This window comes from Capricornis sumatraensis, chromosome 1 (assembly GCF_032405125.1).
Source record: "Capricornis sumatraensis isolate serow.1 chromosome 1, serow.2, whole genome shotgun sequence".
Taxonomy (NCBI): domain Eukaryota; kingdom Metazoa; phylum Chordata; class Mammalia; order Artiodactyla; family Bovidae; genus Capricornis; species Capricornis sumatraensis.
The window spans coordinates 99348189-99371357 of NC_091069.1; the positions used below are offsets into that span (position 1 = coordinate 99348189).

The 23169-nt window shown below is 48.1% G+C and overlaps 1 protein-coding gene across 4 annotated transcripts in view; it reads right to left on the minus strand.

The window, feature by feature from the left end:
* Positions 1 to 23169, minus strand: part of IL1R1 (interleukin 1 receptor type 1) — a 98549-nt gene that overhangs the window by 46728 nt on the left and 28652 nt on the right. The window contains exon 1 of one of the 4 annotated variants that reach the window (XM_068973633.1): positions 10041 to 10140. The exons of the other annotated variants lie outside the window; for them this stretch is intronic. The gene's annotated coding sequence lies outside the window, so the exon portion shown is untranslated. Of the gene's footprint in view, positions 1 to 10040; positions 10141 to 23169 lie in introns of those variants that run through there. 4 annotated transcript variants of the gene reach the window in all.

Here is a 23169-nt window from a genome sequence, read left to right on the forward strand (position 1 = left end):
GGGGGCTGGAGACAGCTGAGACTTGCCCGGGAGAAGGTGGACCAGTGCTTTAGGAGTGGGACAAAGGCTCCCAGCTGGAGGGGGCAGGAGGCTCGAGGGACTGGGGAGCAGGAGCTGGACTGGAGCACTGCAATGCCACAGGGAATTCTGGGTCAGCATCACCCCCCTTATCCAGAGGAAACTCAGCAAAGATGTCAAAAACGGTGTTTTGAAATCGATTTGTAATAAAATTCAATATGTCCTTTTATTTATTATTTGTTGCTTTTTCCTTGCTGCTTTTAATATATTGACACATATATGTGGAACCTGGAAAAATGATACAAGATGAACTTATTTGCAAACCAGAAATACAGACGCAGACATAGAGAACAAATGTATGGATACCAAGGGAAGAAATGGGGTGGGAAGAATTGGGAGATTGGGATTGACATACACACACTATCGACACTGTGTATAAAACAGATGACTAATGAGAACCTGCCAGAGCACAAGGAACTCTACTCAGTTCTCTGCGGTGACCTGAATGGGAAGGAAATCCAAGAGAGACTCCGTATAGCTGACTCACTTTGCTGTACAGCAGAAACTAACAACACTGTAAAGCAACAAAACACCGATAAAGAAAAATAAATAAACATTATCCTTTTAGAAAATATCTACAGTCACCGATTTATTCCGCCACGTTATTTCTCAGGTGAATTTTCCACATAAAATGAGATGATTAACTCCCCCAGTAAATGAACAAGCGCCCCCCGCCCCCTGCCTTTATTATGTATGAAATTTCCCAGACTTGCCGACATCGTCTCCATAGCAGCTTCCAGCCGATGTGCAGAGCCGCAGCAGTGCATTGAGGTACCCAGGGTACTGTCTGACCCAGGGCACTGTCTGACCCGGGCAGTCATGGAGGGGTGGGGTGACCAGAAGCCTTGGCCAGTCACCCCACCTCCACCGGTCTGGTCTGCTGACTAGGTGCACCAGGAGTGAAAACAGGGCATAGCTTTCTACAACGCTCCCTGAAACAGCGAGCCATCCTGAATTCCCCAAGCAGAGCTGCCATTGCTTCTTGGGGATAACATCTGGAAACCAGCACATCACAGCATAACTAGGTGGTCCACGGAACATACATACACAGCTACAGGTTTATAAAAGACAAGGTGAAAATGAAAATCTGAGGCATAAAGCAATTCCCTGCTAGATCCAGAAAGACAAACTTCAAGGTGAGCTAAGAACAGAGACTAAGTATCAGAATTTACAGTGAACATACTGGCCCCATGGAAAGCCCTGCTTCTGGGAACGACAGACTTCATCCACGGCGCCTTCCTGACACTGTAGGAAATTGCACATCCAGTGCAGACAAAGGAAAAGAGACATGCTGTCATAAGACCCGAAGGGGTTTCCTCAAGGCCCAGGGTCCCAACTCAGGGGGAGGGGACAGTTGCTCCCACCTGGTGGCCATAAAGAATCTATTACTATCAAGGCCTTCTTATTCTTGAGGCATTCCCTTCTTGTTTCTGAGGAATTCCTCCTCATCGGGAATCTTGTCTTCCAGGAGAGAAGCCAGGCGTGCAGGGGCTGAGGTGGCATACCGCAGACACACACACGGCAGACACACACACACCAGACACACAGAAGATGCAGGGAGACACACGTGTGTCTGGGCTGCACTGTCCACACAGGGCCTACAGGGGGCATTGCTACGTGGGGTTCAGGGGGTTTCTATCCACAGTAAGCTCCAAGCCCGACTCCCTGGCCTGCCCCCAGCTCCATCCCATACTGTGGGGGCCCTTAGCGTGCCCGCAGGCAGACATCCCCACCCTCCCCTCTCCCACCCTGCATACAGCCCTGGCCACTCTGCAGACCAGGGAGGCCCTCAGGCAGTGGAGTCCACAGAGGACTATCAGGAAAGAGGCCTGCGTCCACCCTGGAATCCGAGGGCAGGCTATCTGGGCAGGGAATTCCAGGGGTCCTGGGTTCTGGACCATCCTCTAAGCTCTAAGACTCCTGGCCACGCAGAGGCCTATGGCCAGCTGATAAGCGGGCAGAAGCCCCCAAAGTATGCAGTCTGGGGGACTACCCTGGTGGTCCAGTGGTTAAGGGGCTTCCCATGTGGCTCAGCAGCAAAGAATATGCCAGCTAATGCAGAAGATGCTGGAGACACAGGCTTAATCCCTAGATGGGAAGATCTCCTGGAGAAGGAAGTGGCAACCCACTCCAGTATACTTGCCTGGAGAATCCCATGGACAGAGCGGCCTGGTGGGCTACAGTCCTTGAAATCACAGAGTCAGACATGCCCAAGCACACACACCACACCAATGGTTACGACTCTGTGTGTTGGGGGGGACGGGGGCACAGGTTCAATTCCTGGTCAGGGAAACTAAGATCCCACATGCCACACAACCAAAACCAAACAAACAAAAAACATTAGGGCCTGGGTGGGATCTATCCTATCCGAGTTTAAGGGAAGTTTCTGCACAAACCCAAGGAGGCATATTGTAGCCCTAAGGAGCCCTTCCCTCTTCCAGGGACTTGAAGTAGCAGAGCCCCGCCTCTCAATACAGAAGGGAAGTGAAGTGAAAGTCACTCAGTCATGTCCAACTCGTTGTGACCCCATGGACTACTGAGTCCATGACATTCCCCAGGCCAGAATACTGGAGTGGGTTGTCATTCCTTTCTCTAGGGGATCTTCCCAACCTAGGGATCGAACCCAGATCTCCCACATTGCAGATGGATTCTTTACCAGCTGAGCCATAAGAAGGAAATCCTAATGGTACTTTCCATGTTTCCACTTCCTGCCAACTCACTCTCCACACTGAGCGTCTCCCTGTAAACTCTGTGTCTCCCTGTACAGACACAGACGGAATCATTTAATATGACTTCTCATCCCAAACATTAACAGACACAGCCTACATGTATGCCTGACATAACGGAGAAATATTCAGAGAATGATGCTCTAATTCACCTATAACAAAAAGAGACGGTGTATGAGACCCCAGGGAAAGCAAAGACTGTAAAGCAGATTCTTCAGCTTATGAAATATCACCACCCACATGCTCTATGGAAAATTAGTGGAAACATGCGTGGGAAATGGATCATGGTATTAAAATGAAGCCCATGACGAGGACCTTCACCTCTGACAAGCATTCAGCCAGCTACTAAACAGTCGGTATTAAAACTAAACATGTCAGTTTTAAAGACAAGGCAGTAAAAGAACTTATAAAGCCAGAGAACTACATGATGGTGGAAAATACTTTAGAATTCTGTGTTTACACCAGTCTTTGTTTCTTAAGAGCAAAGTCCCAGAGACAGGCTGCCAATGGCCAGGGAGCTCAGTGTCTATCTTCCTGCAGCAATGATTCTCCATGAGGATTTTCTGGGGGGAGTTTTTATATTAATATACAATGAATTACATTTATTATTTTATATTAATACAAAATGTTATGTTATATTTATATAATATATACATTAACATGAAATTTTATATTAATATAAAATAAATTACATGTAATTTAAATATATATTTAAATATACTATAAACATTAATATGTATCCATAACATATTAACATAAACATTTATATTAATATAAAATTAATTACAAATTATGTTATATTAGTAATTTTTATACTAGAGGATACAGGACTATGTCATGAAGCAGAAAGAAAAGTCTCCAAGAGATAAAACACGAGACAAAAAACCGTCCCTTAAGGTGACATCATGGCATGCTCAGCCGAGCATCCACTCTGATTTTCCAAGAGGAACGTTTTGGAGGTAAAATCTGAGACGCACTGTCCTGGGTAAGCACCACAATTCCCTCTCCTCAGCCCCCCTGACACACCCACAAGGCTGGACGCTAACTCCAAGGACGGAGAGGACCCCAGACGGGCTCTGCACCAGGAAGGAGAGTGTGGACGTGTCCGCCCGGGGTCCCCACAGCGTGCTCCCGAGTGACATGACTGGCCCCGTTCTGCAGAGATGAACGACACGTGCTAAACCTCGACCACATGACCGGCACGGCTGTCACCAATCCTCCCCTGAGAAAGAGCCTTCCACGACTCTGACCAAACGGAACCATCCCACCAGAGGTGGCAGGAATATACATCCTCCCCCAAAACTCCAAAGTCCAAAAACCTCTGAGATATTGGCAATCTTCCTATCCGCAGACAGATCCAAAAGTGTAGCTCACAGAACTGACTTAGTTTCCCAAACAAATGGGGAAAGGAAAGTTTTGGGGTTTTATCATAAGGATATCGCAAACAGGACATGAAGGAAAAGTAAAAATAGCCACAGAGGTTTCCGGTGCTGCTAGGAATCCTAAACTATTCAGCTCTTTCTTACACAGCACCATATTGGTGGTGTCACATGGGTTTCCAGGGAAGAGGTGAAAATGAGGCACGGAGGGAAGTGATTACTGTCACAAGCGGGCTACAGACAGGAACGCCCTTGACCACCAGGCTGGAGTTTGGCAAACTCTGCCTTCCTTGGGCTCCTGGATGAGAGAAACCAGACTGAGTGATGGAAGTGACCCCGGTCTCCATCCCTTTTTAATCTATTGACCCAGGACTTCTGCAGAAACTAATGCCTGTGGCCTGCAGATCATTATGTAAGTGGATATTGAAAGGTCTCCAGTCTATAACATCTGGGTAACAAAAGGCAAACGCTATGTCTCTGGTCAACAATGTGTTAAGCACACTGCCTTGCCTCTTCCAGCATCTTGTCCTCCAGCACAGCCCCAAGCCAGACTCTTGCCAAAGGCTCTGAGACCGAGAGCGGCCACACAAGACTTGCAGAGTCGACAGAGAGAGAGAAGATGCCTGGAGCACTGGCTCCTGCTCAGGTGAACAGTCCCGCTTCCCAGCGTGGGGTCCACAGACGAGTCTCAGAGCACCGGACAGTCTCTGCAAGAATCTTTCAGTGTTTTCACTCCTGGGTTTTTTTCCTTACTGAAGTAAAACATGCACACAGTGAAACACATAGCAAATCTTAAGTCTACAATCCCATAAACCAGGACAACTGCAGACACCAGAAACACCCCATCAGGATACAGACATTTCCATTTCCATCTCCTCTGAAGTTCCTGTGAGCCTCTGAGCAGTCACCTCCCGGTAATGCATGCAGCCCCCCAGGCTGATTTCGATCATCTACTCTACAACCGTCTGACAGTTAGTGTGTGTGCACCCCCGACGGCCAGCTCACACCTGCTGCTATTCTTGTTTAGTCACTAGGTTGTGTCCAACTCTTCTGCAACCCCAGGTAGAGTAGCCCACCAGGCTCCTCTGTCCATGGGATTCTCCAGGCAAGAACACTGGAGTGGGGTGCCAAGGCCTTCTCCAGGGGATCTTCCTGACCCAGGGATCAAACCCTGGTCTCCTGCATTGGCAGGCAGGTTCTTTACCACTGAGTCACCTGGGAAGCTCCTGCTACCATCGGTGCCTTGCTGTTTCAGGACGCACACCTGCTTTATTACTTACTACCAACCGATGCAGCAAAAGCAGTGGTTCTCAAGGGGGCCAGTACGCCCCTCAAGGGAGCATTTTGAAAACTGTGGGGAAGGGGACTCTCTGGGTGGTCATTTAGTGGCAGAGACCATGGATGCCACACGTCTGGAATAGCACCCTCCCACCCAACAGTGAAGACCTGGCCCTCATCCTGCTTGAATTCCAGGCTCCCACAGACCTTCACGCTGACAGAAGCACCATTTACTGCTTTGGGAGCCTGGCACCCCTACTCCATCCTCCACTGGGATAAAATATATTTTGCTGGCATAGTTTCATAGATACTGAATTTTCCTGGGATGCAATCACTGGGAAAACAGAGGGAAGACTGGCCTCCCATCACCACTCAGACCTTGATCACGGGTCAGTCCTCATCTAGGGGTGAGGACAATGTGTCTGCTCCAGGCTACATGGGCAGGCGTCCTATACCCCTGCACTCAGTCTGCATAAAACACCATTGACTTCATCAGACCAGTCTGACCCTACCCAAGCATCCACACACCAAAATACATCATTTTAACCCAAATTACTTTACTCATTCCTTACATATACTACTATATTATTTGGAAATTATGTTGTAGCTAAGTATTATACCAACTCAGAATTGTAAAGGAGGGGTTAAAATATTTTCATGAAAAGGGAGTATTCATTTAGACCATGAAATTTTTGCACCTTGTTTTATGTCCCTGGACATATTCTAGTGTCTCCTGATGGGAGACTTGAATAGAATTTGTATGCCGCTGTTGTGCAAAAACTGTATAAATCTTAATTATGTTGAACTGGTTCATAGTGCTTTCCAAGCCTACTTTTCCTTCTAATTTTCTATTCATTCTATTCATTTTTGAGAATTTGATATTGAAACTCCAACTAAAACTATTATTTACTTAAAAAATAATTGTAATTTATAGTGCAACTATATGTAGTTTTGTTCTGTATTTTCCAAGTGTCCTGTAACTGTGTTATCATACTTTCATAATTTAAAAAATAAAAAAGAAAGAAAAATGGGGGGGGCAGATATTCGGTTTTGAGTGAGGTGAGAAGCACCAGTCTAAAGTGATAGCATCTGATTCAATTTGACTCTTATTCAGGAGCCATTGGCTGTATTTTCAGTGGTCCATGAGTTCCCTAGGGGCTCAGATGGTAAAGAATCTGCCTGCAATGCAGGAGACCTGGGTTCGATCCCTGGGTTGGGAAGATCCCTTGGACTAGGGCATGGCAACACATTCTAGTATTCTTGCCTGGAGAATCCCATGGACAGAAGAGCCTGGTGGGCTACAGTGCATGGGGTTGCAAAGAGCCAGACACCATAGACTGACACTTCCACGTCGTGAGGTCTCTGGTTTGGGAAGCCAGCTGTGCGGAGCCTGGAATGCCAAGCTGCTCCTCCATCGACAGCACCCTGAGTCCCCCTGAAACGCAGCTATCAAACTGCACTTTAGTGGGGGTCACTTGCGAGATGGCCCGAAACTTGCTCTTTGTACCTCTTAAATGGGGACTCAGAAGCGAGTGCCTGCTTCTCTCTACCAGGAATGCTTTTGCATCTCCTGAGCGCGTCTTTCTCATCTTGAAGACACGGGAGGCTGTGCTATGCCAGGTGTCCTCTTTTCCAGGGCCTGCAGGAAAACGTGCTGTTGTTGTCGGCCTCAGCTACTCGTTAGAACCACCCTGGGGACTCTAGGAACACCCAGTACCCTGGGCACACTCCGAGATGCCTGTTAGTTTGCTCTGCAGTCCCATTCAGCAGTGCTGAGAGTGCCCTGGGTGGCGCTGAGAAGCCAGCAGGACGGAGCACTGTGCTTTCTTTTGTTCCTGCAGCCCCACTGGGGTCACCCAATAAGGTACACACTGAAAGAGAGTGAAAGTGTTAGTCACTCAGTTGTGCCCAACTCTTTGTGACCCCATGGACTGCAGTCCACCATGCTCCTCTGTCCATGGGATTTCCCAGGTGAGAATACTGGAGTGGGTCCCCATTCCTTTCTCCAGGGGATCTGCCCAACCCAGGGACTGAACCCAGATCTCCTGCATTGCAGGCCAATTCTTTACCATCTGAGCTACCAGGGAAGCCCCTAAGGTACACACTAGTCCCTATAAAATAAACAGCAATGACCTACTGTATACCACAGCAAACTTTATTCAATATCCTGTGATAAACCATAATGGGTGCAGGGCGGGGGGAAGATTCAGGAGGGACAGGACATATAAATATTTACGGCTGATTCATGCTGTTGTATCACAGAAGACAACACAGCCCTGTAAAGCAATTATCCTCCAATTAAAAATAAATTAAAAAAAGACATAATGGGAAAGAATCTGCAAACTGAATTTTGCAGATTTTTGAATAACTGAATCACTTTGCTGTATACCTGAATTACTGTGAATCAACTATACTTCAATTTTTAAAAGTACATAGTTCATCAAGCTTTACCTTTTATACATTTCTAGATTTCACTTTGTCTCCACTTTAAAATAAAAATTTTTTGATGTGTACCATCTTTATTACAACATTGCTTCAGTTTTATGTTTTGGTTTTTTGGCCCTGCGGCATGTGGGATGTTAGCTCCCCTGACCAGGGAATGAACCCGCTCCTCCTGCCTTGGAAGGTGACGTCTTAACCATGGGACCACCAGGGACGTCCTTGTCTCCACTGCTGTTTTGCTTTCTTCCTATGTTTAATTCATGGTGCTGAACTCCAAAGTATGCTGGTGACCCACAGCCCTGGGGAAGCCACCCCTTCCCGCACTCGGTGAGATCACTCTGCAGGTTCCCGCGTGCCACAGCCAGGAGGCTGCAACAGCACTGCCTGGGGCCCAGCACGTAATGGGGTTCAAGGAGGGGCAAAGCTGCTCACAGTGCAGGTCCTGTCAGCCAACCTGACACCCTGGAAGACAGGAAAACACAGGCAACTGCCAGCGGACAGCAGCAGACGGGGAGCAACAGGAGGCAGAGTCCCTGACGACTCCGGTCCTTCAAAGCGGTGTGTTCACACTGAGTTTGTCACGAGCTAATAGCATAAGAATAACCCCTGTGCTTCCCTAACCCCAGCACTTTGGGAGCTTCACGGCGGTTGCCAGCTTTGCCACTTTGATCAGTGAGATGCTCTCCACAACCTCTCTGCCTACTTCCAGATGGACACGTCTGCCAGGGATGCAGCCCCGTCACAGGCTCTCCATCTGTCCCCGTCCAGGAGCACGGCTGAGAGTGTATCGAGTGACGCCCAGGACAACCACGCTTTGTCCACTGGGACAAATCTCCAAGAATCCCATCAGGCAGAGAGACCTCCAATGTCCTCTCCTTCACCAAGCAGACTCCTGTCCAATCAAGGGCAGCGATTAGCACCCATCTTGTTCACTACTCTGTCCTCAGTACTTATCACAGAAGAGTACCCGGCACACAGTAGACACTCGATTAACATTTGTTAAGTAAACTTGTTTAGTCATTCAGTCATGTCTGACTCTTTGTGAACCCATGGACTGTAGCCTGCCAGGCTCCCTGTCCATGGAACTCTCTAGGCAGAATACTGGAGTGGGTTGCCATTCCCTTCTCCAGCGGATCTTCCCAACCCAGAGATCAAACCCAGGTCTCCTGCATCGTGGGGAGATTCTTTACCATCTGAGCACCAGGGGGTATGACTACAAAATACTAAATGAAGTACTGAATAGGATATAAAATAGGTAACAAAGAACCCACCTGCCAATGCAGGAGACACAAGAGTCGGGGGTTTGATCCCTGGGTCGGGAAGGGGATGACAACCCACTCCAGTATTCTTGCTTGGAGAATCCCATGGACAGAGGAGCCCGGCCGGCTACAGCCCATGGGGTTGCAGAGAGTCAGACACGCCTGAGCGCCTTAGCACATACCATGTGGAGTCCAGAGGTCTCTGTCTCCTTCCGGGTGCCAGCCCTCCACCAAGCTAATCACCCGATCTAAGCTTCGGTTTCCTCCGCTGTAACAGGAGGGTGATGATGGCGTGTCTCTCGGGAGACTGCTGGGAGGGTAAAACAGCAGTAGGTATAAAGGGTCTTCTAAACTGTAAAGTGCGGTGCACGCCTGTTAGGAATGAGCGTCACCCTAGTGTCTGTAGCTGCACCACTCAGTGTCAACCTTCATCTGGAGGAGCCACAAGTTACCCTGCCCCACGGTGGTTAGGGCATCATAACTATCTCCTCCAGGAGACAACCCTTTCCAGCCCAAATCCCTAGGAGGGCCACTCCCAAACCAGTTCAACTTGGCCGGATTAAAACGCCTGCAAGCAATTTACAGACACACCCTAGAATAAACCTCCAGAAAGACTGCCAAATTCCCCAAAGACAGATTTGAACAGCTTTTACCCCTGGTTCACACAGGAATAAAAACAACCACCCTCCGCGCAAAAAGAACACCAACAAAACACAGATTAAACCGCCATCAATCTTCTTACAAGACAAACTGACAACCAAGAGCAGGAGAAAGGACGCTTGCTTTCTGCGCGCTGTGCAGGGAAAGGGGACGCCCCGCGCGAAGGTGCCAAAGCGACAGTCGTTCCCCCACCCCAACCTCGCCCCCAGCCCTCCTACCTGGCGCCCGGCGGTCGCGTGCGGGGAGGCCGGGCGGGCGGAGGCGCCCTAGGAGCCGGCACATCACATCCCCGGGTCGGGACCGGGACCCGCGCTCCCTGCCGGCTCCGCCTCGAGCCCGGGTAAGTACGGGCGCGGCTCCGCTGGGGCGGGGACGGCTCTCACTCCGCCCCACCGGGGAGCCGGGGGACCGCCGGCCCCTTCCGGCGCCACCCTCCCCTTGGCATCCCCGCGCAGGACCCTGGACGGCGGCCGCGCGCCCCTCGGGACAGAGAGGGGACGACTCACTGTGACCTCGGCCCCGTGGATGTCCCCCACCCCCACGGCGGGGCCCCTGGGCACGATTTCCAGCGGAGCTCTCCACCCCAGGGACGCTCACACTCCTGTCCCCAAGCCTGACCTTCAGCCAGCCTCAGGCACTTTGTTGAACTTCTCTGAACCGCTGTTTCCTCTTCTGCGAAAAGGGATCGTAATGGCGCCCACCTCGTGGAGCAGTTTCAAGGCGCTAATGCTGTAAACCTGGGGCCAGGCTCAGAGTTGATGCTCCACAAATCACCTGCTGCTTTCATTGTTATTCTTATGGGCCCGGACAAGAGAACAGCAGGGCATGTGGTCCAATCTTGATATCAGACTTCGTGGCCAGACCTCGTGGGCTTTTAAGCTTAAAACTCAAGTTCGTTTTAAACTCAGAGGAATGCAATGAATGGGTCACACCTACACCTCCGTCGGGAGGGTGGACGCAGGGAGAAGGCTGAGGTCCCAGTGCACCCCCTTGGTTCCAAGCAACCCTTCCCTTTCCAATCTGTGCCTCCAGCGAGTGACTGGCCCCTAGCTTGTTTTGAGGACTTCATTGGCCAACCTCCCAGGAGACACGGAGTCAAGGATGATTGTTTCCTTCCTAATAGAACACACCACCCTTCCTGTATCCCTTCCCGCCTGGGCAGACGCTGGCGTCCCTCACCCATCTCTAATATCCACATCAGAAACTCAGGAACTGAGATAACTTCAGCTGCCCCAGACAATTCTGAAATGGAAGAAAGCATAAATCGTCCAGCAGCCGTAGCTCTTCTGCTCTAATGCCTGCCTTGAGACCACAAATGATATTTTTCTCTCTCTCTCTCTTTTTTCTTTTATCTGGTTCCAGAGTTCGTATGGTTCCTCTTTCTCGGAGGAACAGGCTTCAGGTGATAAAGCATTATGAGAACTCATCACAAGTCCCATCTCATAGTGAATTCCTATTTAGGTGATAGTTCTCAAAACCCAACTTGCATATTGGAATCACCGAGAGGATCTGGACTGCTGATGCTCAGATCAGTGTCCTCAGAATCTCTGTGGCTGAGACCCAAATATCAGAGTTTTGAAAGCTCCCGTGCATGTGTGCTAAGTCACTTCAGTCATGTCCAACTCTTTGCAACCCCATGGACTGTAGCCCGCCAGGCTCCTCTGTCTATGGAATTTTCCAAGCAAGAATACTGGAGTGGGTTGCCATGTCCTCCTCCAAGGGATCTTCCTGATCAAACCCTTGTCTCTTAGGTCTCCTGCACTGGCAGGCGATTTCTTTACCACTAGTACCACTGTAGTCCCTTGGATGGCAAGGAGATAAAACCAGTCAATCCTAAAGGAAATCAACCCTGAATATTCACTGGAAGGACTGATGCTGAAGCTCCCAACAATTTGGCCACCTGATGCAAAGAGCTGACTCAGTGGAAAAGACCCTGATGCTGGGAAAGATTGAAGGCAGGAGGAGATGGGGACGACAGAGGATGAGATGGTTGGATGGCATCACCAACTCGATGGACACGAGTCTGAGCAAAGTCAAAGCCTGGCATGCTTCAGTCCATGGGGTTGCAAAGAGTCAGAACTACTTAGAGACTGAACAACATGTGTCACCATAGACCCAGGTGATTGGAATATGTGTGCAGGATTGCAAACAAGTGTGTGTCCAAGTGCTGCCGAGTCTCTGCATCTTCCACTTGAAACTGCCTCATTGCATGTGTCCAGGTGGCAGTCAATGAACCTGACCCAGGGGGACCAGCTCAGCACTGCAGAACTAGCCCAGAAGTGGCACAACTGTCTTACTGTTTATGCAATGGAAGTTTTTAAAGTCATTGACAAGTAGAAAGTAAAATTGACTTGTGCGATCATGTAGAAATAATAATTACATTTTCATTTTTCTTTATGTTCTGATGCCTCCCACAAACCCCTACCCCAGCTGTTCTGCTAGATGCCTGGGCCCCTCGACCCATGCGGGACCCTCAAACAGCCCCCCATTGTGGGGATGAGACCTGGAAGCCTGCCCTTCTCTCCTGTGACCACTGTTCTGCTGGGATCCTGAATTCATCATCTCCCTCACTCAGCTGTGCTGAATGCCTTCCCTGGCTCCTCCTCTCTCTGTGTCCTAGGTAACAGGTGTGTCCGCCTGCCCTGGTCCACCCTGGGTTGGAGGCTTCAGAAGGTGGAGACTGTCACCTAAGTCACTGTCTGCTCTGGTCTCGGCATCACACAGATGTTGTAGAGGCAGGGTATACTTTAGGTCAGAGACCTTTCATGAAAATAACGACACATGTAGTGTGACAAGTGTGAGCAACAGAAACAACAGAACACTGCTGGAGTGTGTGTCCCTCACTCCCCTCCCATCTCTGAGACTCACTGGGGAGAGTCTGCTACCCCCGAACCAACTTCCTTAAGAGAGGCTGTGTGTGTTAATCGCTCAGTTGTGTCCAACTCTGCGACCCCATGGACTGTAGCCTGGCAGGCTTCTCTGTCCATGGAATTCTCCAGGCAAGAATACTGGAGTGAATTGCCCTTCCCTTCTCCGGAGGTACTTCCTAACCCAGGGATCAAACCCTGGTCTCCGGCATCGCAGGTAGATTCTTTACCCTTTGAGCTACAGGGAAGTCTAAGAGAGACTGTATTCCCTGAGAATTTTCAGTCTCTCTCCTACCCGTCAAGCTCCTCAGATCACGTGACCCTCTTCAGGAGGAACATCTTACAATGCATGAAAGGAACAGCACCTGGTCAACTGGTACAGCATGCTCTCGTGGTCTGAAACACAAGACACTGCCCATGGCCAGCGAGGCATGACACTTTGAAGGATTGTCCATTGTCAACATTGACGCCAGACACGACAGCTCTAAAGAGGGAGAGTTTATGTGCTTGTTTCCTTGACTCCCCAAAGCTAAAATGTTGGTAAACTCTGAGCCTCTCATTTATATCATAAACCATTGAGTTCAGAAGGATGTACATTCATGTAAAGAGCGCAAGGTATTTTTCCCACCCAGAGGAGCAGCGTTCAGCAGGAGGCGAGAAGGAAAGCAGAGAAGAGATGCCTGGTGTTTGCTGACCCTGGACAGTCACTGAGAGGAGACTCAGCACCCCATTCTCCTCTGCCACCAAACAAAAGAGAGACCCTGGCCTCTTCCCGAGAGAGGAGGCTTGAGGGGACCCTGGAAGAGACCAGAATTCCTGGGCTCCCCGAGGTGTTAGCCCTGGACACCACCCATGTCGTAGCAAAGTCTGGGGTCCAGCATGGCCCAGGCCAGGGGCAGCTGGACAACAGAAATGCTGGGCCTGGGCCAGGCTGCCTCGCTAGGTCCAGTGTTCAGAATCCCAGACCCTCCAAGGGGGCATCAGCGGGGCTGAGATGAGCTGGCACGGGTGGGGACCAGCAGGGCAAGCTCAGTCTCCACTGGGGGATGTAAATCCAGAGAATGACCTTCAGGCAGAACCCTTATCCGAACCCCAGGACAAGCTGAAAGCTTTCCCTACCTCCACCTCCATCACGTCCGAAGAGTCCCAGTTACCGTGCAGAGGAAAACAAGCTGCTTGAAGAAGGAAGAGTTCTGAACAGATTCGCTTGGGTTACGCAAAGAGACCGAGCCGTAACCCAGGGCAAACTAAACAGCTCTGCATTGCCAAGATTTTTTTCTTTTTTTTTTTTCTGGCATCAGATGGAAATGAGGCTTCATGCGCTAAGCTGACTTCAGTCGTGGAAAAGTTTTTCAAAAATTACATGTGCGCACAAGGGGCCTCTGTGACTCTGGCTACGCCTGTTTTCTTTTTATTGTTATTTATGGAACTGCCGGTAAGTGCTCACAGAACCACAGTGTTCCCTGAGAGAGGTTAAAAACCACTGTCCTAGATGGACTTCCTTCTACGGTCTAGTTTTTTTGCTCCGTTCACACATTTTCCATCCACTGGCCTCCAAATAATGACTTTTTAAATCTATGTCTCTTTCTACATCCTGTCACTGCAGCTTCATAGCTTTAACGGGCTGGAGGCTCCCTTTCTCTGCATAAGTAGTTTACATGTAAAGTTTACACGTAGCTGTAAAAGTTTCTTCTTCAGAAGGACACAGCTCTTCTGATGAAGGTCGTGGGACGGGCAAGTATTCGGGCCCACAATATTAGCAGGGACCCTAAGGAGAAGCACGAGGAACTTTCTTCCAACTGCTACCACCCCAGCAGTGACAGGCATTCCCACTCACATAGTGGCAGCAGCCGTGGTGTCAGTAAGCACAGCGCCGAAGAGCTACCACCCACTGTTCTGAGGAGTCCTGTGGGCCTGAGCAGTGATGGCATGCCCTCCAGTTCCAACTCTTCAGGGAAGAAGCTGCATATCAATGATGCATCTCAGCCCCATCACTCCACAGTGAGCACAAGTTCCACAAGTTCAGGTGGACGATGGATATCTCAGCGCCCTCGTGAAACTGGACAAGAAGCCAGTGGAGACCAATGGCTCTGACATCAATCACGAGCACAGCACAGTGTCAATCACATGCCAGCATGTGGACATTCATCATGCTGGACTCACTGTTAAGTGCCCAAGGAATGAACGTGTATTCATTTCTTTAGGTCAGTTTTTCCTTTACTTTTTTAATTTAAAAATTATTAGCATGAAAAACTTCCTCCTGATGTGGAAATTTCTGTGATCATCTTTCTATTCAAGTTCCTCTGATTGTTAAGAATTTTACCAGTCAGACAGCTACATGTGAACTAGAAGAGGAAAGCTGGGGAGAAAGTATAAAATATCAGAAAACTTCATGGAAAATAAACTACTTCTTAACCTCCTTTGTGTGCTTCCCAGGTGGCACAGTGGTAAAAGAATCCACTGCCAATGCAGGAGATGCAAGAGACACAGGTTCAGTCCCTGGGCTGGGAAGATCCCCTGCAGGAGGAAATGGACATGCACCCCAATATTCTTGCCTGGAAAATCCTACGGACAGAGGAGCCTGCTGGGCTTTAGTCCATAGGGTTGCAAAGAGTCAGACACTGCTGAGCACGCACACATGTGCACATAACCTCCTTCGTGAAGAAGAAAAGACACACACAGCAGGCAGTGCTGCCAACAATTGGTTCTAATTGCAGTTTTCATCTTGTTCAATGAAGGTAAATGGCCACAGAGGCTCCCAGTATCTGGTTTTTGCCATGTTACACAGAAAGAATACAGCAAGTTCCAATGGCCGACTGCCTTAGTAACTTCCACGAATTGTTAGTAACCTAGCAGAACTGGCCTGGCGGGCCTTCTCTTTTATATCAGGCTGTCTCTGATTTGGTGACTGCTTCAACACGTAACACAAGAGCACGTATGACCACATCATCTATCACCATCCAAAAGGCAGCCGTTACCAACTTCCCTGCGTCGTTAAAAAAAAGGGCTGAGCGAACCTTTTGTGCTTAGTCATACACAAAGTACATTACAAGAGTACTGCTTTCCTTAAACACAGTTCTCAATCTAATGTTCTTTCCTTGTAGCTCTACATGGTCCCAGCATCATTGGTTTTCTACAAGATTCTAGAATTGGTCACTTTCCCTTTTCCCCGAGCACCCCAAGCACCTTCCAAGATCCAGATGTTGCAACCGCTCAACCCTTTGATCCTTTTGGAATATAACTGCCAATTTAATTTCTTTAAGTGGTTTCCTTCCTTTCAACATGATCACTGTAGTACTTATTAAAGGGATATCCCAGGGGCTCAGCAGTAAAGAATCCACTTATCAACACAGGAGATGCGAATTCGATCCTTGGCTTGGGAAGATCCCCTGAAGGAGGGCATGGCAACCCACTCCAATATTCTTGCCTGGAGAATCCCATGGACAGAGGATCCTGGCAGGCTACAGTCCATGGAGTCCCAAAGAGTCAGACATGACTGAGTGACTAAACAAATATATTAAAGGTGGATGAAAATTCTCTACTCCTCCTTTAATTTAGAGGCAAAGTCAGATTTCCCTTCCCTTGAATCTGGCATCCCCTTAAATCAGTGACTTACTCAACCAATTCCAACCAATCAAATGAGGTAGAATGGAATTTCTGGGACTTCTGAGGCAAGATCATCAGAAACCTTTCAGCTTCTTCCTGAGTCTCTTGGAGGACTCTCTTGGTGCCCAAAGCTACCTAGTAAGAAGTATTACTCTCCAGAGACTGTCACACTATTAGAAACCCTAAACCCCATAAAGACCACATGGATGTACCCCAGTCCACAGCCCCAGCTGACAGCCAGGACCTACCCCAGCCATGGGAGAGCCATCTTGGATATTAAGCCAGTCAACTCTAGTCAGCTTCTATCTGACTACATACCCAGGAGGGGCACCAAAGGAAAACCTCCCAGCTGAGTCCCCTCAACCCACAGAAGCATGAGTGATGATAATACACTGTTGTTTTAAGTCACTGAGTTTGTAGCACAATAACAGACCAGCAAAGCAATGGCCACACTCAGGAATGTGCCATGATTCTCCAAGGCCCATCCTGAACCATGGCGAGTCAGCCCAGGCTGCGACATCTCCCAGAATTAAAATGACACTGATCTCTTTTCTCCATCATCACCTCTGAACACTTCCTAGTCACAGAGCTCCTTAATATCTATCTCACCAGCAAATAAAGGAAAAATGGGAGGTATGAGATGGTCAAATAGGGTTAGCTTTAAATACACTATTTAGAGTAAGGGAAGTAGCTGATAATCTTGTACTTTTCAGCAAATGCTAACTGCAAGAATGAAAAAGTTTCTAGTGTTGTTATTCCATGATTTTCCAAGAAATAGTACAACCTGTGAGAAGTAAGCCTCTGTCAGTGAAGATACTTGGAAGAGTAAGACGAGGTCATGACTTTTGACATCAGAAGCAGAAGGAAAACCTGGGCAGACTCAAGAATGCCTAGTTGCTTAATCATTTCCCTAATTTCCAAAGGTTATATTAACACTCACCTATAATGGCACCCCACTCCAGTACTCTTGCCTGGAAAATCCCATGGATGGAGGAGCCTGCTAGGCTGCAGTCCATGGGGTCACTAAGAGTCAGACAAGACTGAGCAACTTCACTTTCAAATTTCACTTTCCGGCATTGGAGAAGGAAATGGCAACCCACTCCAGTGTTCTTGCCTGGAGAATCCCAGGGACGGGGGTGCCTGGTGGGCTGCCGTCTATGGGGTCGCACAGAGTCGGACACGACTGAAGCGACTCAGCAGCAGCAGCAGCAGCATTCCTTTCTCTTGTCTTTTCTCAAACCGAACAATTTGGCAAAAACCTGGCAGCTGATGAACTGCTCTCCAACAGTCACCCCTGTTCACTTTTCGCCCAGGGAGAATGGAGCTGGGTGCAAGGGTTGGGAGATGAGGCCATAGGACCACAGGTGCCTTCTTGGCCTCTTGCATTCTTATTAGCAAGTCTCAGAGTTAAGAGCTTTGATGGACGATACTGAGCCGTCCCAACTCTGGGATGGTTAGACCTACTGATGAGCTCAGCCTGTGGTCAAGAATACAGCTGGTATTGACCTCAGAGAAGGCCAATGCCATGGGGCCCTGAGTCATCCCAAGAGTGATCCTAGTAGAAGCCTGTGATCGTAATTCCTCAATAACTGCATAAAATATTCAGGATCCAGACTCGGGACCAGTTTTGGGCAGGAGACACAGAAGATTCCCTGAGTGTGACTTCAGTATGGGCACCAAAGATGCCTTCTTGTATTCCTCTAGATCTGTGCTACCCAATATGTGTAGCCTCTAGAAGCATGAAGCTATTTTAAACATTAGTAATTGACATGAGTTTGAGCAAACTCCGGGAGATAGCGGAGGAGAGAGGAGCCTTGGCATGCCGCAGCCCATGGGGTCACAAAGAGTATGACATGACTGAACAACTGGACAACAACATAATTACTTTACATTCATAAATATAATGCTTTGTCCATAACTATTTCATATCTATATTTTTTATTTCTCTGGTAAATATAATATCTTCAGGGATTAGAACCATGTATTTTGGGGGGAGGATGGGGAATCTCTCTGCTGTCTGTCCCAAAACACTCATATCAACCATATCACTACCCTGGATATCAGCATTAGTCAACGTATCAGCTAAGGAAGGGCTTCTCTGGTGGCTGAGATGGTAAAGAATCTGCCTGCAATCCAGGCCCATTGACTCATTCTTGGCTGGCAGCAGAATTCTGCTACAGTTTCTGGAAGGTCACAGATATGACAGTCAGCCATGAACATGCCTCACTTTCTCTCAATTTTGGTTGGAAATGCTTTGAGAATATTTATAAAACATAGACCAGAAATAATGAATATTAGCCAGGATCAAGACTTTTGAGGAAACAAGTAGATTGTGATTGATGTAAGTGAAAAACAGCCTGGCGATTGCCGGGTTCTAACAAGAAAAGCTCCCCAGGTTGTGAAGGGAGGAAGGAAAGTGAAAGGGGAGAGAGAGGGGGCAGGCTATGAATCCACTGTCTCCAGTCTTGCCAAGCCCAAGAATACTGAAGAAAGACTTATCAGCCATCACGGTCGCTTGAACACAAGCAGCAGGAAGAAGATGTTTAGAGGAAACTGTACGAATGTTGACAAAAGATTGTTAAAGAGTAAAAGATATTCTACGTTAGTGGTTCTCAAGGGGCTTCCCTGGTGGCTCCGATGGTAAAGAATCCACCTGCAATGCGAGAGACCCAGGTTCCATCCCTGGGTTGGGAAGATCCCCTGCAGGAGGAAATGGGAACCCACACCTACTCCAGTATTTTTGCCTGCAGAATCCCCATGGACAGATGAGCCTGGTGGGCTACGGGGAAGCACGCAGTGGTTCTCAAAGGTCCCTGAGACCCACCCAGGAGGTGTACAAAGTCAAAGCTACTTTGATACGAATTCAAAGATAGCCTGTTCTCTTTCTACACATGTCTTCTCACAAGAAGCTTCCATTATTGTTGTTCAGTCACCCAGTCATGTCTGACTCTTTGGGGCCACGTGGACTGCAGCACTATAGGCTTCCCTGTCCTTCACTATCTCCTGGAGTTTGCTCAAATTCATGTCCATTGAGTCGGTGATGCTATCTAACCATCTTATCCTCTGCCGCACCCCCTCCCCTTCTCTTCCTGCCCTCAATCTTTCCCAGCATCCCAGGGTTTTTTTCCCAGTGAGTCAGCTCTTCACATCCAGTGGCCAAAGTATTGGAGCTTCAGCTTCAGAACAGTTCTTCCAATGAATACTCAAGGGTTGAATATCACAAGAAACCACATGATCTATAATAACTCAAAGACTAGGTTGCAGATACAAGAACTTGTCTTCTGCTGAGCCAAATATTAGTGAGATTTCCACAGCAATGGAAACAGTACAAAACAATGCCAGAAAAAAATTCTAGTTTTAAACTTTGTTTTAAGAATCTAACAATTTTTATAAAGGAGATGTGACTTATGGTAACAGGTAATGAAGTTCCATTTTCAATGATTAATAAAAATTCATTTTAATATTTAGTTTCATTTCTAGATCAATATCAATAGTTAACCCATGTAAACAGATCTTTTTACGTTTAAAGTTCGCAATAATTTTTAAGAGTGAAAGGAGGTCTTTAAATCACAAGTTTGAGAACTTCTGCAAAAAGCTTGGGCAGGGCTTCTCTGGAGGCTCAGTGGTAAAGAATCCACCTGCCAATGCAGGAGACATGGGTTGAATCACTAGTCCAGGAAGATCCCACATACTGTGCAGCAACTAAGCCCGTGTGCCACAACTACTAAGTCTGTGTTCTAGAACCCAGGAGCCTCAACAAGAGAAGCCACCACAATGAGAAGCCTGCACACCCGCAACTTCAGAAAGGCCTGAACAGCAATGAAGGCCCAACACAGCCAAAACTCAATTTAAAAAAGCATGGGCAGCTCTATGGAGACCACCAGGAAGTTCAAGGAGGCATCTTCCCAGAAGCAAGGGTCAAGGGAAGATCAAGGGCTGAGAAGGGAGAACCACCCCAACAATGGCTGCTTCACCTGTTACCCAGGCTTGGAAACGGAACTGCACTAAACAGCAGCCCCTCTGAGCCTCCCTCATAAGAAACCGTGCCCTAGTTCACCAGTGTGATCTAAACTGCTCTCTTGGGTTACACAAGTCCCAGCCTGAGTTTCTCAAAGGGTGTGCAAGACAGTCAGTGTCATTTACAGCTTACCTCACCACTGGGTCCCTAACTGTTCATCTGACCCAAACCTAGTAACTGCTTATACAGGAAGGACACGCAAACATCAGGACATACACGTGTCTGAGAATGAGTTAGATGCTTTCACAGAACATCCATTCAGAGCCGGTCATACAGAGGGAAGGAAGAAAAAGAAAAACAAATATCACATATTAGCACATGTATGGAGAATCTAGAAAAATGGTACAGATGAGCCAATTTGTGGGGCAGGAATAAAGATGTTTCCCTGGTGGCTCAGCCAGTAAAGAATCTTCCTGCAATGCCAGAGACCCGGATTCAGTCCCTGGATTGGGAAGATCCCCTGGGAAGGGAATGGCTACCTACTCCACTATTCTTGCCTGGAGAGTCCCTTGGACAGAGGAGCCTGGCAGACTACAGTCCATGGGGTCAGAAGGAGTCAGACATGACTTAGTGATGAAACCACAACCCACTCAGGCTCTGTGAATCTATGGAAGGGTGTAACATTCCTGGCCTGTTAACAGAGAAACTTCCCAAACTTCTCAGGGTAACTGAGAAACTTACAGGTAATGAATGTACCTGAGAACATTTTTAAGTGAATAGTACTGGAGTGGGTTGCCATTGCCTTCTCCGAATAATACTATACAAAGAAGCAAATATTGCTGAAGCCTTAGGAGCCGTAAACTCCTAATGTGATCTCATTTTGAAATAGGGATATTTCTGGTAATGAGTGGATCAATATTTCCAACTAAAAGGGTAGATACGCTAGTAAATACACCAGCCAATAAGTTTCTCATTCCAAAACACCAGCCAAAGCCGCAGCTAAAAAGCGGGGATTATCTGCACAAATACTCCAGTCTAAAGTAATCAGGGGTGAAAGGTACAAACAGCTCGGTCTCAGGTGATAGGACACTAAATATAGTCAACATCACAAAGGACTCTCAGGGACCGAAATCTAAACAGTACTCAAAGACCGTGAAGGGCTTCAAGGAAACAAAACGGTGGTTGGCAACCAGAAGTTTCTCAACCTTCCTCACGCAAACTCTGAAATGCAAGTACTGCCGCGCTGAAGTGGTTCTGTTTCATTTTCCATTGTTAAAAAGCTTTGCCCAAATTTGAATCATTTCCTGTCTAAACAACTGCAATCTGTCTTTCCCGTCCTTCCTACACAACTAAACTCCCAATCGCCTCTGCCAGAGAAATTCCCTCCTCGTTGCCAAGTAAGCATCTCAAGCAGCGCGATGTCAGGCGCGCACGCGCACACACACGTTCCTGCTCTGCTGAAGCCTCTCCTGGCGCGTCAGAGCGCATCGGCATCGCACTTACTGCACACGATCCTTCGTGATCTTGTCTACTCACCGTCTGTTTCCACTAGCCTGTGTGCCTCCAGGAGGATGGGAATGCGGTTTATTTACCATCGCATTATCATTATCTGGAAGAAAGCCTACATGTGGTAGACGTGCATCATGGAAAATGAATATCACTGAACTCTGCACATTGAAAGCTCTTTTACTTGATTTCAGGGTTGTATGTTTGTTTGTTTTTTGTCCCTTCCATTTAATAATACTTTATTTTCTTTCAGGGGCTTTCCCGGTGGCTCAGATGTCAAAGAATATACCTGCAACTGCGGGAGATTCGGGTTTGATGCTGGGGTCAGGAAGATCCCCTGGAGACGGGAATGGCAGCCCACTCCAGTACTCTTGCCTGGAGAACCCCATGGACAGAGGAACCTGGCTGGCTACAGTCCATGGAGTCATGAAGAGCTGGACATGACTGAGCAACTAACATCTTTTTATCTAACTTTTTATTTCATATTGGAGTATAGCCGATTAACAATGTTGTGATGGTTTCAGGTGGACAGCAGCAAAGGGCCTCAGCCATACATATACATGCATCCATTCTCCCCCAAACTCTCCTCCCAGCAAGGCTGCCACATAACACTCAGCAGTTTCTTGTGCTGTACAGTAAGTCTTTGCTGAATAATACTTTTTCTTCTTACCCAACTCTTTGTCACAGCCCTTGAGAGGAATCTTTAGCTGTCTTTGTTTTATCTCACCACACACTGTTCATGAACATGCAGACCTTGAGTTTGAGAATAATTTTCCTATACTGGGAGGGCTTCCCTGGTGTCTCAGATGGTAAAGAATCTGCCTGCAATGTGGGAGAACTGGGTTCGATCCCTGGGTTGGGAAGATCCCCTAGAGAAGGAAATGGCAACCTACTTCAGTATTCTTGCCTGGAGAATTCCATGGATACTAGAGTTCTTGGGGTTGCAAAGAGTCAGACATGACTGAGCGACTAACACTTTCCTATACTGGATCCTTCTGAAGGAAGATGGAGATCTGACTCAGCCAATGGGACTCACAGGATGGAGCACAGTGTTTCTCGGCCTTAACCCTGTGGGGAAGTGAGAAGAGGAGAGAAACCTGATGTTTGAATCAGCACTCAGCCATTTCCAGGGCTGCTGCAGGCAAAGGCCCAAAGGAAGAATGTGTGCAGGAGCTCAGACCACCGCTCCCAACCCTGGCTTTGCCTCCTGGGCTCACAAGTGGGCTGAGAAGAGAATGACACTGTTGACGCTATTTACTGAAGCATAGTGCCTTCAAACCCAGAGCAGACCCAGAGGGCCCATGCCTGGCTATGCGCCAGAGTCTCCTGGACTTCTATGGTCCTGTCTCCTGAGCAGACTCTATAGGGAGTGCCTGCGAATTTGGATTTTTTTTATAAGGGCTTTTGGGG